Consider the following 15,572-nt stretch of genomic DNA (forward strand, 5'->3'; position numbering starts at 1 on the left):
CAACTAGTTCTCTTCAACTCTAAGTTCTCTTGGAGAGACATAAGATTTAATGAGCAGATGATCTCTATTTCACATGTTTAAAGTTGATATTAGTCTTTCCTCTGTCTTCTCCTCTCTTTTTAGATATTGTAAATGTCCAGATTGGGTGAATGGGCCAGCAGATCTTTCTCATATCTGTACTTTGCCTTTTACAGCATGTCCTTGCCGGCTGTCGTCTTTTCAAATTTTGTGTTCCTCTGAATGGGCTATTGCACTGATGGCTTTTGGCAGCTGCCGAGTGCTAAACCTGCATATAAAATCAATCTGTAGGGCCAGAGCCACAAAACAAGGCCTACTTGAAATGATTTTTTTTCAGCTTTCTAGTTACTGTCATATTAGAGTTTTAGTGCAATGGGCAAGGACAATAATTCGTTTTACTTTATGAGAAATCTTTATCTTCAAGGGCCAATGCTTGGTTGAATTCTTTTTAGATCATCCTCTTGAATTTATGCAGCATTTATAGTAATTCAAGATCCTTCTCTTACTAAATATTGTGGAAGACAGTCCAAGCCAGAGTTTTCTGCACCAAATTTTGCATTAAAGTATGGAAAGTTACTAAGATATTATGGCGCATTCATTATTTTCCATATACGGGAAGAATTACCAGAAGCCATTTTATACTATCTTCCTTTTGTATATTTTTCTACTTTATCTCAAGAATAAAGGCCCTATATCAATGCAGTTAAGACTTCGGATTTTGGTGTTAACCCAGCCTAAATCACTTCCCAGCTCTCTTTGAATGGAAAGTATGAATGTCCTTGGGCCATTATTTATGTAGTATCTAAACCTCATTATATTCATATGTAAAACATAATGATAGTTCATACTTTAGAGGAATAAGATGGATATTTAAAAAATAAATTAATAATTCATATAAGGCAGCTGGCACAATACGTGACACAAAGGGAGATCTCAAATTACGTCATTAAATTTATGATTAATTGTAAGCGCCACTTTTGTTGTCTACTAGTATGAGGAAATTGTGCCTCAGTAACTCACCCCATCTCAATCACCTACTGCACGGAACAACAGAAATTAAAAATGTATGATATTTCCAGAATAAAGCAACTTATTGTTTGAGAACACGATAAGAATATATTTTTTTAAATACATTTCTTCATAAAGCTTTCTGTTACCCTTATATTCACTGTTTAACAAGTCAATCCAAACTTAGTGGCGTAAAACCACCCCATTTACTTATACTTATAAAATCATTAGGTTGGATATCTAGAAAGGTACAATAAAATTGACTCTTTTTGCTTCATGATGTCTGGGGATTGGACTAGAAAGACTCAAATGATGGGGGCTGTAACATCTATGTGGAGGTGTCACTTCCAATATGTCTTCTTCATCTATAAGTGTGGCTCAATTGGGACTACTGACCAGAGTATTAAAACATGGCCTCTCCATGTGGTTTCGACTCCTCATAGCATGGTGGCTGGGTTTTGATAGAGACTCTCCTGAAATCGAATCTCCATGGAGCTAGTGTTTCAAGAGAACAGTGTAGAAGCTACATGATCTTTTCTGACATAGCCTCAGAAGTCACGTACCTGTCACTTTAGCTATACTCTCTTGCATCAAAGTAGTCACAAACCCGTCCATGCTCAAAGCGAGAAGATATCAACTCCACCTTTCTTTGCAAGAAGAGTTAAAGAATTTTGAAGCCCTTTTTAAAATACCACATCTTTTCTCCATAAACTACTGTCACTTTGATTACTCCTTTTCTTGCTTCCCTCCCCCTTAGTTATTCAGCATTTCTCAGTACTCATTGTACATTGCTTTGTGGTTATTCCTGAGTAGATTAAACTTGTAACTGTTATCTATCAAGAATACTGTAGATTTAGGGGCACCTGGGTGGCACAGTCGTTAAGCGTCTGCCTTCGGCTCAGGGCATGATCCTGGCGTTCTGGGATCGAGCCCCACATCAGGCTCCTCCCCTGGGAGCCTGCTTCTTCCTCTCCCATTCCCCCTGCTTGTGTTCCCTCTCTCCCTGGCTGTCTCTCTCTGTCAAATAAATAATAAAAAATAAATAAATAAATAAAAATAAAAAATAATAACAAAAGAATACTGTAGATTTAAGATACAGGAATCATATCTTCCCTTCATTTGTGTCTTCAAATAATTTTCAGCACAGGACTCTTTTTGCACTTCGCTGATTCAATCATTAAGCTTGAATATTTAGCAATATCTTAAAACAAAAGCACATAGGTATTAGCAACAATGGCTAACAACTTTACAAATGACTGCCAATTCAGAGATTAGGAAATGCATGGTGGATACTAGAGTACATTTCAAGGCAGTCTGCCTAAACCAAAACTTACCCTAAAAAAGATTAAAAATGGAGAAATAATTATTTTTATTTAACAAGCCAGAAGACCCTAATTCATAAAGGAACTAAAGTATTTATTGGCTTTGGAATGAAAAAAATATCAATTTGTATCAGATGCCTAAAATGAATGCAGATTCCAAACAATGGAGGGCTGGAATCTATCATTCATCTTGAGAGGGAATATTTCCCCTGTATTTGATTTGAGACATGGTTGATTTGAGATATTAAAGCATCACTGAATTGTTTTTGTATTTTCAGAACACTTAATCTGTCATGCTAAATTTGCAGATGGCATGATTTTATTTTTTTACGTTTTTAAAAAGATTTTATTTATTTTTATTTGAGAGAGAGAGAATGAGTGAGCAGGGGAAGAGGCAGAGAAAGAATCTCAAGCAGATTCGGGGCTGAGCGGAGAGCCTGACACGCGGCTCCATCTCACAACCCTGAGATCATGAGCTGAGCTGAAATCAAGAGTTGGACGCCTAACTGACTGAGCCACCCAGGCACCCTTAGAGAAGGCATGATTTTATTAAAGCAGTTAATTTTTTTATTCTTTCATTCAAAAATTATTTCTTAAACACTATTTCTTACCATCATAGATGGTATGAATAAAAGAACCATAGGGCACAATTCTTGCCCACACAAAGATTACCTTTCAGCTGCAAAGATAAATAAGTAAGCCTATAATTAATGTTGAATATGATGTGTTCTGAGAGAGGATATTCAAGGTTCTATTGGGACACACCTAAGACATTAAGATATCAACAAGTCAATTGTAGTAGAGGTTGTGATGTATTGTCCAGGTTTCCTGACAGAACTGAAGGAATTATTCCTTCAGCTATGGGGACTACTGTTGTCAGAACTCAGTTGTCAAGGTTTTTTAGGAATTACTTCCATGGAAGAGTCATCTTGCCTGAGCCCATTGCCCCTTTCTAAGGCAGCCCACACTCCATGAGTAGCCCAATTCAGATGAGCCATACTGTCACTTGAAGTTATCTGAGATCTTTTTTGGGAGATTTCTCTCTATAATCAATTGTGCTTCTTTCCCTTTCCTTCCATAGGTATTGTTCCCAAGAGCATGCCTTAACAGATCTTTGTGTGCTCAATCTCCAAATCCCTTCTCAGGAAACCCAACAGACAACAGTCATTAAATGGAAAAGAGGACCTTGGTAATCTAGCAAGAGGTATTACAGCAGCCACTTTCAAACCATCCTATACCTCACTGCCACGTTAATATTCATGAGCCATGGAAAGGATCTTCTCAAAAAAAAAAGTAATTCCCCTTACTTAATGAATAAACTGCAAATACTCAGTGTAGCATTTAAAATTCTTCATTTTCTGATTCTGACCTTGCATCTTCACTTCCTGTTCTTCTATTTAATAGTAAACTAAACAAACTGAACTACTCCAACTACTCCATCATTCCTATGTCTGTGCCTTTGCTCAGAAAGTTCCTTTGCCCTGACATGCCCACATGGCCAAATTCTACCTGTACTTTAAGGCTCAACTTAGAGAACCTCCATCCATCAAATTTTACTGATCTTTTCCCCACCACCAGGCTAAAGGGAAATGCTTTTTTTTCCTGAATAAGAATTGCATTATATATGCTTTTCTTTTGTGACTTTCTATTTACCAGTTCATATTATGATTATTTAAAAACATGACATTTCCTTTTCTAGACCCTAAATGATGCACAGTAAATATCACAAAGATATAAAGAGGAAAGGGAAGGTCAGAGGGGAGAAAAGGTGAGGTGGGGGAGAGCGTGTGTGTGGAGATTAAGGGAAGAAGATAAAGGAGGGAGAATGGGGATAGAGAAAGAAGGTCTAGAGGATGAACGGCCAAAAAGAAGGGTAGCACGTTGTCTTTCAAAGGGGCAGTTTGAAAAAAAATGTAAGATAATCTACTTATTAAAAAAATATATCAGAAACAGTGTATGGCAGCTCCACTGGAGTTAAATAATAAAGATCATCATCACTTTGTACTTTGGCCAAGACAGTAATGAAATGGAAAGCTTTAGAAGTGAACTTTGAAATATGTTCCTATTAATTAATATACTTTTGTCCTTGAAGCTGAGACTGTACTCATATAAACCATTTTACTTCCTCTTGAGCTATTTCAAGCACTATTACAGAGTTCTGTGTTGCTCATTAAGGAATTTAGAATAAGGAGCAAAGGACTTAAAGAAAGATTACTTTATGGATGCTCTAGAGAATTAGCCATAGCCAGCTGAAGATGTGCAGCAGATTCAGACAAAATGCATCTTCCCTACAAATGTTCCATACACTGGCCACCCAGCACTTTAATCTCAGGCATGTTTAAATTATTTCAGGCTCAGCACTCAGAAAGGCAAATGAAAAATTTAATTTCAAATACTTCCACAGTTTTAATTTAGAGACAATGTATTAGGAATCAGCACAATGTCAGTTAGGATGCCAGTGGATCTTTGAATTCTCTAGTCCTATCTGCAGGCAAAGCAGAACTCCAACAGTTACCCCACAATGGTACAGAATCCCTGGCCTGAGGCTGCCCTCACTGTGCCTCCATCAGATTTTTTTAGACCCAGAGACAGAAACCCTCCATGTTGGCAGCAGTGAACTCTGGCCTGGGATAGCTCTGTTGTAAGCACCTCAGGCAGAGCCATTGACAATTCCTTTCTACTGTTCACAAAGTTAAAAAAGAAAACATCCAGCAAGCAGCCACAAAGATCATGATCACACCATGGATTATTCCTTTCATCTTAACTGTTCTTTTGCCTACTCTTCATTTCATTTGGTTTTAGCCTCATTTCTTTCAGAATTTAAGTCTGATCATCCCCAGTAATTGATGATGCTGAAAGAAGACATCTCACCAAAACCCTGAGCATCTGTGTTTTCTACATTTGCTGACTCTCTGGTGTCTGCCATTAGCCAGGCTATTGGTCAAACGTTCCAAAATGGTTGGACTATTTCCATCAAGTAGCCTCAGCAAATTTCTGTTTGGAGGCAGCCTGCTTCGTCATGATTCCTTCACCATTCCTACCTGTACCCTAGTGATGTGCAAAAAGTGCCACACAGCTCAGAGTTGTGGAACAGCTGATGCTTCTTACTCTGACACTGCACTCATAAAGTTCGTATCTTGATGATGTCCAATAAAGCTCATGTCATTTCTGCTGGCCTAGTGATAGAGTGGGATGGAAATAACATGGGATTGGCAGCCAGAAAACCTAAATTTGAGTCTCAGCTCTATCATTTGCTTACCATATCATCTTTTAAAAAGCGACATCTCTCCCTCAAATTCCTAACCTATAAAATGGGAGGACAAAATATGAAAATCATTCATCCCTCATCTCTGTTGGGAAAAATAAATAAGATAGTCAACATGAAATGGCTCTTCAAATATTTTTTTAAATCTGTCAAATTTTTGCACCAAGTAACTAAACCTAACTAACTAAATTAGTACCTCAAACTTATAAGCTGTGTTTCTGAACCAGCATAACCTAACCTCAATAAATTACCAGGGTCAATTATGAAGGAAAAATTATACTCTCTTTTCTATTTCAGGATATCACTATTTTTTTTCTTTTTCCTGTGGGAGACTTGCCAAGCCCAAATAGATGGTGTTTGTTAAAAAAGAAAAGGTAATTGAATAAAGGCAGCTTCATGTCGTTTATAACCCATTTTAAAAGCACGAAGCATAAACCGTTTTACTCTCACCCAGTGGCATCAGATCACTGCTTCCCCAAAAAGGTCAACTCAGAAAGACTTGTAGTTTCACAGCCTCTTCTCAAAAATACTCTGCAGTCAATAAGGCACCTTCGAATAGAGAAAAAGTTAAGCAAGGAAAGAGTCCCAATTCTATCCTAATGCTTAAAATGGAGTAGTTGACTTGACATCAAAGTTTAAATATATTTCAAATATGAAGTCCAAATTTTAAAGAAATCCTGTGCTACAAAACTTTCCAAATCTCATGACTTCTCAATACTTTCTAACAAGCAATGACGCTTCATCCAGTTCTCTTTGGCATATTGTGCCCCATCAAGTGAGAAAAGGAATGCTATTTGGCTTCGATGTCTGTGGTTCTCAGTCAATGGCTGCACTGTCCCTGAGCTCAGTGTTTTGTTCTGAAATGTAACTTCCAAAATCTAGCTAGGAAAATATTGCTCCAGGGTGGCCAGAAAGCTGGGCAAGCCATGTAGACGAGTGTGTAAGGTGGAGATCATTGAAGCCCAATGACTTACGAGGCACCAAATTATCTGCAAACAAGTCTTCTAACTTTTCTTCCACAGAGCAATGTGACACACAAACTGCAAGGTGCCCTCCAAAGAGGAGACCACAACAGAGAAAAACACTTAGGATATAACCACTTTGGGTGCCTGGGTGGCTCAGTCAGTTAAGCATCTGCCTTTGGCTCAGGTCATGATCTCGGGGTCCTGGGATAGAGCCCTGCATTGGGCTCCCTGATCAGTAGGGAGCCTACTTCTCCCTCTACCTCTGCTGCTTCCCCGGCTTGTGCTCTCTCCCTCTCCCTCTCTCTTAAGTAAATAAATAAAATCTTAAAAAAGGATACAACCACTTTGTTGCTCATTGCTTTTAATGTATGAGATACCTCTTCAGATCTTTTTGAGAAAGATACATTTTATAGATCTAGTTGATTTCAACATGTGCAAATTTGAACTGTTACCTTTCTTAAAACTAATTTTTCAGCAAGAAAAGACTAAAACTGATTTGTATAAACACGTTTGACTTGTGACAGGCATAAGATTAGGCTCTGAAATCTCTCTCTCTCGTGTGCACATGTGTGTATGTGCATGTGTGTCTGTGTGTATATATATGCAAACACGTACATCACATATGTATAGATTTTATGTGTGTTCTCATATATACATTTTTATATATACACACGTACAGTGTATGTATGAAATACATGTATAGTTATATATCCCAGAAAGTTCCTTGAAAGCAGTAACATCTCACCATTATTGACTCAATGTCATCATCACATAACTAGGATATGCAATAGCCACATCAATGTCCTCATGAACAGAGATGGATTTAAGGTAGAAGGGATGAAAGAAAAGAAAAGCCATACTGTAAAATATATATTAATGGCAGAACTTCATTTAATGACTTGTAATTTGTATGCTGCTTTGATGTCCTAGGGCCTTAATCTTTCTAAAAAAAAGAGTCAATCTGAATAAACCCTTTATAATTTGTTAAAGTGCAGGATGAGTAATGTTAGCATGAGTTGGGGAAAACAAAATGCTAGAAAGATATGTTGAACTGTCAGTAATTCATCAGGGCCAGCCTATTTTAGCACCTAATAATTTTTTTCTGTGCTCCTTCTTTAGAAGAGAACAAATCAGAACGCCAATGCAGTAAATTCTCATAGGGGAAACCATAATTCTATTGATGTGCTTCAAGATGGCTTTTTGTTTTCAATTCTGCAAAAGCAGATCGATAAAACTAATGCAGGTTCTCTCCCCAGATTTTTCTTCTACATTCATAGTTAGGAGACTTGATAACACTAGTTTAACTGATTCAGCACTAGTAGGCATAATGGAGCAAGTGCAGAGAAAGAATTTGGAAAGGCTTTTAACAACTCCTGTCTTTCTTTTTATTTGCTACACTCCTAAGAGCTGATGGACGAAGAAAATATAACATGCATGCTAACCAGTCTGAAGAGGCTTAAGGGGAATGCTGAAGCAATCCTAGCTTTCAGATGCTAACAATGTCTCCTAATGTTCATTTAACTTAGACTTGCTCTCCTTCAAAACAATTCTTATCTCTACTTTGAAACAGGAATGTACTCAGCTCTTCGTATCCACTTTATTGAAATTGAAAACTCATTCTTGCATGTTCTTTCCACGCACTCTCCATAATGACCAGACCCCGCCGCCTCTCTGACAATACAGCAGTTAAGACCCTCTTGGATGTCGGCTCTGCAGCCATCACTTATTAGCTCTAGGTCCTTGAGCAAATAACCTCTCGCCTGTGCCTGAAACTTTGTATCTTCCCTATGTCCCTAGGTATAGTGGAAAATACAGCTTCATACTAAAGCATGAAATGTTTTATTAGGTGTGTTGGCAGAAGGAAAGTGTTGGAGGAAATCAGGCTTATTTGCAGCCTCAAGATTATAATTAGAGGAAGTACAAATGGTTTCATCAACATGCTTAAACATAAAAGTACCATTAGTGTAGGATTTCTAGATATATAACAAAGATCTCTTCACCTTTCCATGAGATAAACACGATTCAAAAGCTGCTATGATATAAAAACTACATCTACATTGTTATATTATTTTCTGTGGAACTGATGATTTTGAGAGCCGTGTAAAAGGGAGAAATGAAATTCCTTTAACTTCTGTTAATTTAAAAAATATTTCTTCATAACTTAGAATATTTTCCTCAGCAATTCATATCCTAAGGCTTATATTTAATATATTCAGCCAAAGCTTCCACTTAAGACTTGATAAAAGCTCCCAGATGAGTGGTTCATTGTGCAGCTGTGAAGTCGATAATATTAGAAGAGGAAATTGATAGTGGAAACAAATTATTAATAACAAAAATAACTTTTTAAAAAAATTAATAGGCTGGTTTTTAGAGAAATTTTAGGATTACAGAAAAACTGATCAGTAAGTACAGAGAGTTCCCATATGCCCTCTCCTCCTACACACATACACAATTTCCCAGCTAACTGACATGTTGCACTGGTGTGATAAATGTGTTATAACCGATGAGACAATCCTGATGCATTATTATTAAAGTCCATAGTTTACATTAGGATTCACTCTTTGTATATATTCTATGAGTTTTGACAGATGATATGTATCTACCATCCTAGTATTATACAGAGTAGTTATACTGCCCTAAAAATCCCCTGTGCTCCACCTTTTCATGTCTCCCTCTTCCCAAATTTCTAGCAACCATTGATATTTCTGCTGTCTCCACAGCTTTGCTTTTTCTGGAATATTATATGGTTAGGATGATATGCTACGTAACCTTTTCAAAAAAAAACACAACAAACATCTTACCTTCTTTCACTTAGCAATATGTATTTAAGATCCTTCCATATCTTTCTATGGCTAGATAATTTATTTCTATTCATTGCTGAAGAATATTTCATTGTGTGAGTGGGTCATATTTTGTGTATTCACTTCCTGAATTACTGAATGCTTCCAAATGTTGGATATTATGAATAAAGCTGCTACAAGCACTTGCAAGTTTTTGTGTGGACGTTAACTTGTCAACTCATTTGGGTAAATACCAAGGAGCTGTACTATTTCAAATTTTCACTAATAATGAGTGAGAGTTCCTGTTACTCCACACGCTTGTTAGCATTTGGGCTGTCAGATATTGGATTTAGCCATTCTAATAGGTATGTGGTGGCATCTCATTGTTTTAATTTTCAATCCCCTGATGAGAAGCTATGATGAGTATCTTTTCATATGCTTTCTCATCTGTGTATCTTTGTTGATGAGGTATCTGTTCAGATATTTTGCTATTTTTTTAATTGGGTTGTTTACTTCCGTTGGGTTTTAATTCTTCTATGTATATTCTAGACACCATTCCTTTTATGTGCCTTACCATCATTTTTCTATACTAGACTTTATTTTTTAGGACAGGTTTAGATTTAAATCATTTCCTTTTTAAACATCTTATGTTAGTAATAAACATAACTTTTAATAATTAATCTCCAGAAAATATGAAAGTTGAAACAAGGTCCAAACACTATCGGTTTCCTGAGGATGATAAGGAACCCAGACTATCCCTCATTTAGTGACCTTGGATGCTGTTTTTTGGAGGCACTGAGACATTTTGCATTCATTGCCCATCTAACATCAATAGCAATAATCACATCTTAACTTTAGTTCTTAACACTGTCAACTGAATTTAGTATGTCTTTCTTAGAAAGAATTTATGATTGAGTCAAGAGTGAGCAAAATAAGCTGGTCACATTCTTTCAACCCTGTAATTTCTATTCTTTTCAGCCTCCATGTTTTAAGTAGAATAGGACATCCTTATGATCTGTTACCTTTATTTATCAAATAAGCAAAGAAAGATCCCAAGAACTATAACCAGGTCTTCACATTTCTTTCTAGCCTCGTTCATCTATATAGTTCACACAAAGATTCACTCTCCTCAAATTGACCAGAAACAATGAGGTCTATCTTTCCATACTGTTTATATTTCTTTGTTCATTTCTTGCTTTTAGCCCACAGGTTTTTCTCTCACAGCTCTAAACAATGTCAGAATTACCCAAAAGACCATCACTCTTTCTTGAAAATGCACAAAGTTATGCTATGTGTTTACAATTGCTTCTTATATGAAATAAAATGCTATGTTTTACCTCATGTTAAATCTCAACCTGAGTACCACATCTATTTCCAAAACCAATATACAAGCAGGGTAATTTTTGTTGTCAGTAACACAGATATTAAAATTGCAATGTCAAATCTAAGATCAGAACTGCAATTAACAAGTTCTGCCCATCTTATATATATTTTTCTTAATAAGATCAGCCTTCAAACCCTGACGCAGTTTCTTTTCTATCTTGTTTTTTCTTCAATAGATGGTATCAAACTTTCTCATTACTGAGCAAAATCTTGTTGAGACTTTGAATTTTCACATTGGTTTCACATTTGTCACAAAAGGCATTTTTTGGTAAGTAAGGTATTTTGGCTTAAATTTCTTATATACGATAATATCTCAGCAAGATGTGAATGCATTTTAAATCATCCTTGGCGGTATAGAACGACTGTGTCTGTAACAACATTCAAGGCATTTATTCAGAATGTTTTATCTTATGTCCCAGGTTAGGAACTCAACATTGTCCTTTCAATTTCTATTTGTAACTCAACCTGGGAATTTTCTATCTATATTAACTTCCTTGGCATTTACTTCTTGATTTGTCCATGATGTATAGTTATGTGTTCTCCCAAGAACAATTCTAACTCTTTTTGATATTGTGTATAATATTTGTATTATTTTCATTCCACCATGTGTGTGACTTATATGGGATGAAGGTGTTTTAAATATATTCAAGGGTTAAATAACCAAGCAACAAATATGGTTCCTGTTCCAATATCTTATAAAATTCCAAACCCTAAAATCTGCATAATACAATGTTTACATAGCCCATTGCCTTTCAAACATAATAAACTGAATGACTTCTTAAAGCTTTATTAAAGCATAATACATATACAGAAAATACACATATGAGAGTGAATTTCAACGGATTTTTCACAAGCAAAAAACACCTGTATAACCATCACACCAGAAGCACTCCTCATGTTCCCTTCTAGGTCCTGTGAAGCAGACACCACCTATGGTTTTGACAAGTTGTGTTCTATAAGTGCAAATAGTAAACCCAAAATATGATGTCGATCCAAAAATCTATTTAAAAACCTAGAAAACTTTTGGCATGTTTTTTCATAGCACAAGGCCTCACCCAATTACATGTGCAACCTTCTGACAGAGACTGTTACGACAGAAGGACACAGGCTATTAAGGGAGAAGGACAATAATGCTTAGGAGTTGACAACTTCAGCTTGAGTCTAGACTCTGCAATTCAGTATGCCTTGAGACAAATCAATTAAATGGCTGAACCTCAGGCTCTGTATCACTATAATAAGTACAGTGCATTAGCTCAGATTTTTCTCAGGTTCAGATGCAAAAGCACATTGAAAATTCCTTATGTATTTTAAAGTACACTACAAACAGACCATTCTTTTGCCTATAAAATATAGGTTTTCCACCAGACTTGGTCTGAAATGAAATTGCTATAATATTGACATCATCAGTAACAAATTTCTTAACTATGCCTCAACCATAATATTCCACAATTGTTTAAGAAACAAAAGTCCTACTGTTTTTTAATCACTCCATTACTGCTTATTTCCTACATAAGATGTATTTTCAGTCATATATCACACATTTTTTCAATATAAACAAAACACTGAGAGATGAAAATATTATTACTTTAATTTGCTGTAGTCACTGTCCCCTCACTACCTTAAGATTTTTTTATTAATAAATTTAAATAAGTGACACGTATACTTCTGAAGGTCTTTTCGTCCACACTTAATTTAGCATGAATAATCCTTGCAGGTAAAGAATTAAATTCGCTTCATCACCTATAAAATTTTATTCTTTTGCATTCAGTGCATAGGCTTTCATGGATGAAAAATGTGCTAAAATTACTATCCATGCTATCTTGCTAAACATAGAAAATGAAAAAGATTCTGCTTTGTGGAAAAAGAAATAAAATAACGATGCTATTTTCTATGTTTAAGATGAAAGTATGAATATTCTATTAAATGATAAACATAATAGAGAAGATAAAAATTAAAAATAATATTGGCTGGTTAATTTAAGACTCTAAAAATGCAATCGCACGGCATCAATCATCAGGCACTTACTGCATACTCAGAGACACTCTGCTATGCAGAAAATGTATATGGAAGACATTGTTCCTGGCAATTTAAATTTGTGATTCCATTGTAAGCTCAGCATTGAAGGTCCTGAATCTGAGTCCTGAATTCCCCTCTGCCTCTAGATCCACAGCTCCTTTTTACATCTCTGCCTGCCTTTCCTAGTCCAAATGTATGGATTTTTGCCCTCATTACTGGTTGGGATTCAAGCTTTTCTTCAGGGGCTAAAACCTTGCAATTTTTTAAAAAAGATTTATTTGTTTTAGAGAGAGAGCACAGCAGGAAGGGCATAGGGAGAGGGAGAGAAAAACTTACGCAGACTCCATGCTGAATGTGGAGCCTGCCCCAGGGCTCAATCTCATACCCTGAGATCACAACCCTGAGTTCAGGACCTGAGCCAAAACCAAACATCAGTTACTTAACTGACTGTACCACCCAGGCGCCCCTAAAACCTTATTTTTAGTTTTTAGAGACCTAGACATTTGCCTGGCACTTGCCAGCTTTTAACTCTTAAGGTTTCAAACATCTCTTCCAGACTTTTTGGGTAATTATCATCCCCATTTGCTCTCTTTCTGCTTTCAGAGCACTGACATCATCTAGAAATTCCCATTCTTAGGATCCAGTCATCAAATCTGATTTCCTTGGACGTTAGCACTATGTTCAATCAAATTTATACCCCTTTGACATCATGATTTGGATACCTAGATTTTCTCTAAAATTGGGTATAAAGTGTGCAAAGTGTGAATTAAACTAGAATATCCCTACAGACTTAGGGATTCCATAGGCCAAAACTCCAAAAAGAAGACTGGAATTTAAAGCAACAGAAAATGTGAACAGTGATGAAGCAGATATTTCTAAGTTATGTCTCATGGTCTTCATGATTTGGGCCCACTGGAAAACCTTTGAAAACCACGTTATTCAAAGTGGAGGCATCACCAAGCCTTGAGCACTATGCAAATTAAATGCTGGCAATTTTAAAGGGTTTTGTTAGGCAGACAAATTTGTTAAAGAAGGATAGGAAAAATTAAGGATTTTTTTCAGGTGTTTACACATGGCTATCAAGAGAATAGTTTGGGAGCCAAAAGAGCTATACATAAAATAATAGCAAGTAATATAAATCGATGTACAATTTGCTTAATTCATTAGGCTTTAAATAAACAGAACTGGAAGATTTCAGTCAAGGACTGATACTTGATCCTAAAAAAGAATTAGGAAGAGAACAGAGATGACTTCATGAAACAATGCATTCATCTGAACAGACGTATTATGGCAAGAATTAGGGCTGAGTTCTTAAGGAAAATCAGTTTATTTCACTACTGTGCTGAGGAGTAGTAGGAAATTTGACTAACCCAGGGAAAGTAAGGCCAAATTAAGGACTACCTTGAAGGCCAAGAATAGATGTTGTAAAGTATGAAAACATTAATAGATTTGGAGCAAGGGAAAGACGTATGTCTTCACATAGTTTATCTACTTTATTTACTTTTCTTCTCTATTAAACTAATATTGATTAAGGTAGTCTAGGTCAGTCAAGTTCATATTAAATTGTAATTAACTATAGCATAGAGTTCTTTGGGGGTAGTGTAGGAGAAATTTTGGAAGGGATTGTCAAACAGATGGAGAATAAGTTCTCCACACCTGAATCACTGCTTTGATCTGGGTATATATTGTGATTCTGAGTCACATTTGTCTAAAACACAGTTTCAGCAGGCTCAAATACTGCAAAGCACAGTTATAAGTAGTAAAATCACAAAATCTAGATATAAAAGGGATTTTTAAGGCTAAAAAAAATTTCAGGTTGATGGCCACCTGCCTCAAAAATGCTTGGAATAAATTTGGAACTCAATAAATCTTTCTGAATTGTTAAATTAGAAATAGATCTGAAACCCCCCTAACCAAAGATGATTTCCCTTACATTACTTGGAAATAGAAGAGAAACTATCCTCTAAATCTCTTATCTTTGGAAATTCTTATTATTTAACTCTGACCCTGCATTTCCACTTTTGATATCATGTTGTAGTATCATTGGTTGGGATAAAAAAATATATTTTACAAACTTCATTGTCTAATCCCAGAAAAATGAGGATAAGCCCCCCATTATATTGAAATTAAACAATTAATTGTATTAATCATAATCTCAGAGTTCATCTTTTCAACAACAGATATATTTATGTTGTACTAAAGTTTTATGGTTATTCTTCTTTGTTCAAAGCTGATTTATTGACCAACTCTATTACCTTACCCAATTGCATTTTAGAAGATACATCATCAACATTTGCAAGCCTCATTAGTAGAACTGTCTTAATCCATCATAAAGGGGAATTATTTCTCCCAATTTATTCTAAACTCAATGGCATCACTTTTAAAAAGCACATTGTCTATCATAGGCTTTGGCTATTGTCAAACTAACTCTTTCACATCTACATCTCTACTTAGTGTGTTTTGTAAGACTTTTTAGAACTTTGTAAAGAAAGTTACTTAAATCATCCAGCCACCACGATTTACTGGGTACAGTCTTATGTGCAAGGCAGCAGATCAAATGCTGGAGGAGAAACATAAAAGAAGGTACCTTCGGAAAGAGTTGTGCCTTTGGAGAGAGTATTTTAGGACATGAGGTAAAGATATTCCAATGAGGAAAAGGCTTTGGAGCCCTTACAATGCAGCCTATAAATGAAGGCAAATCAAATTCAGAATTAAAATAGTGTAGGGTATAGAAGGGACATAGTGCATATGACAGCTCATATACTACTGCACTCTTATCTGGCCTAATCCCACCAGCATTAAGATCTTCTATTAA

Source organism: Ursus americanus, chromosome 33 (assembly GCF_024610735.1).
Source record: "Ursus americanus isolate L20-20 chromosome 33, mUrsAme1.1.p, whole genome shotgun sequence".
Classification (NCBI taxonomy): domain Eukaryota; kingdom Metazoa; phylum Chordata; class Mammalia; order Carnivora; family Ursidae; genus Ursus; species Ursus americanus.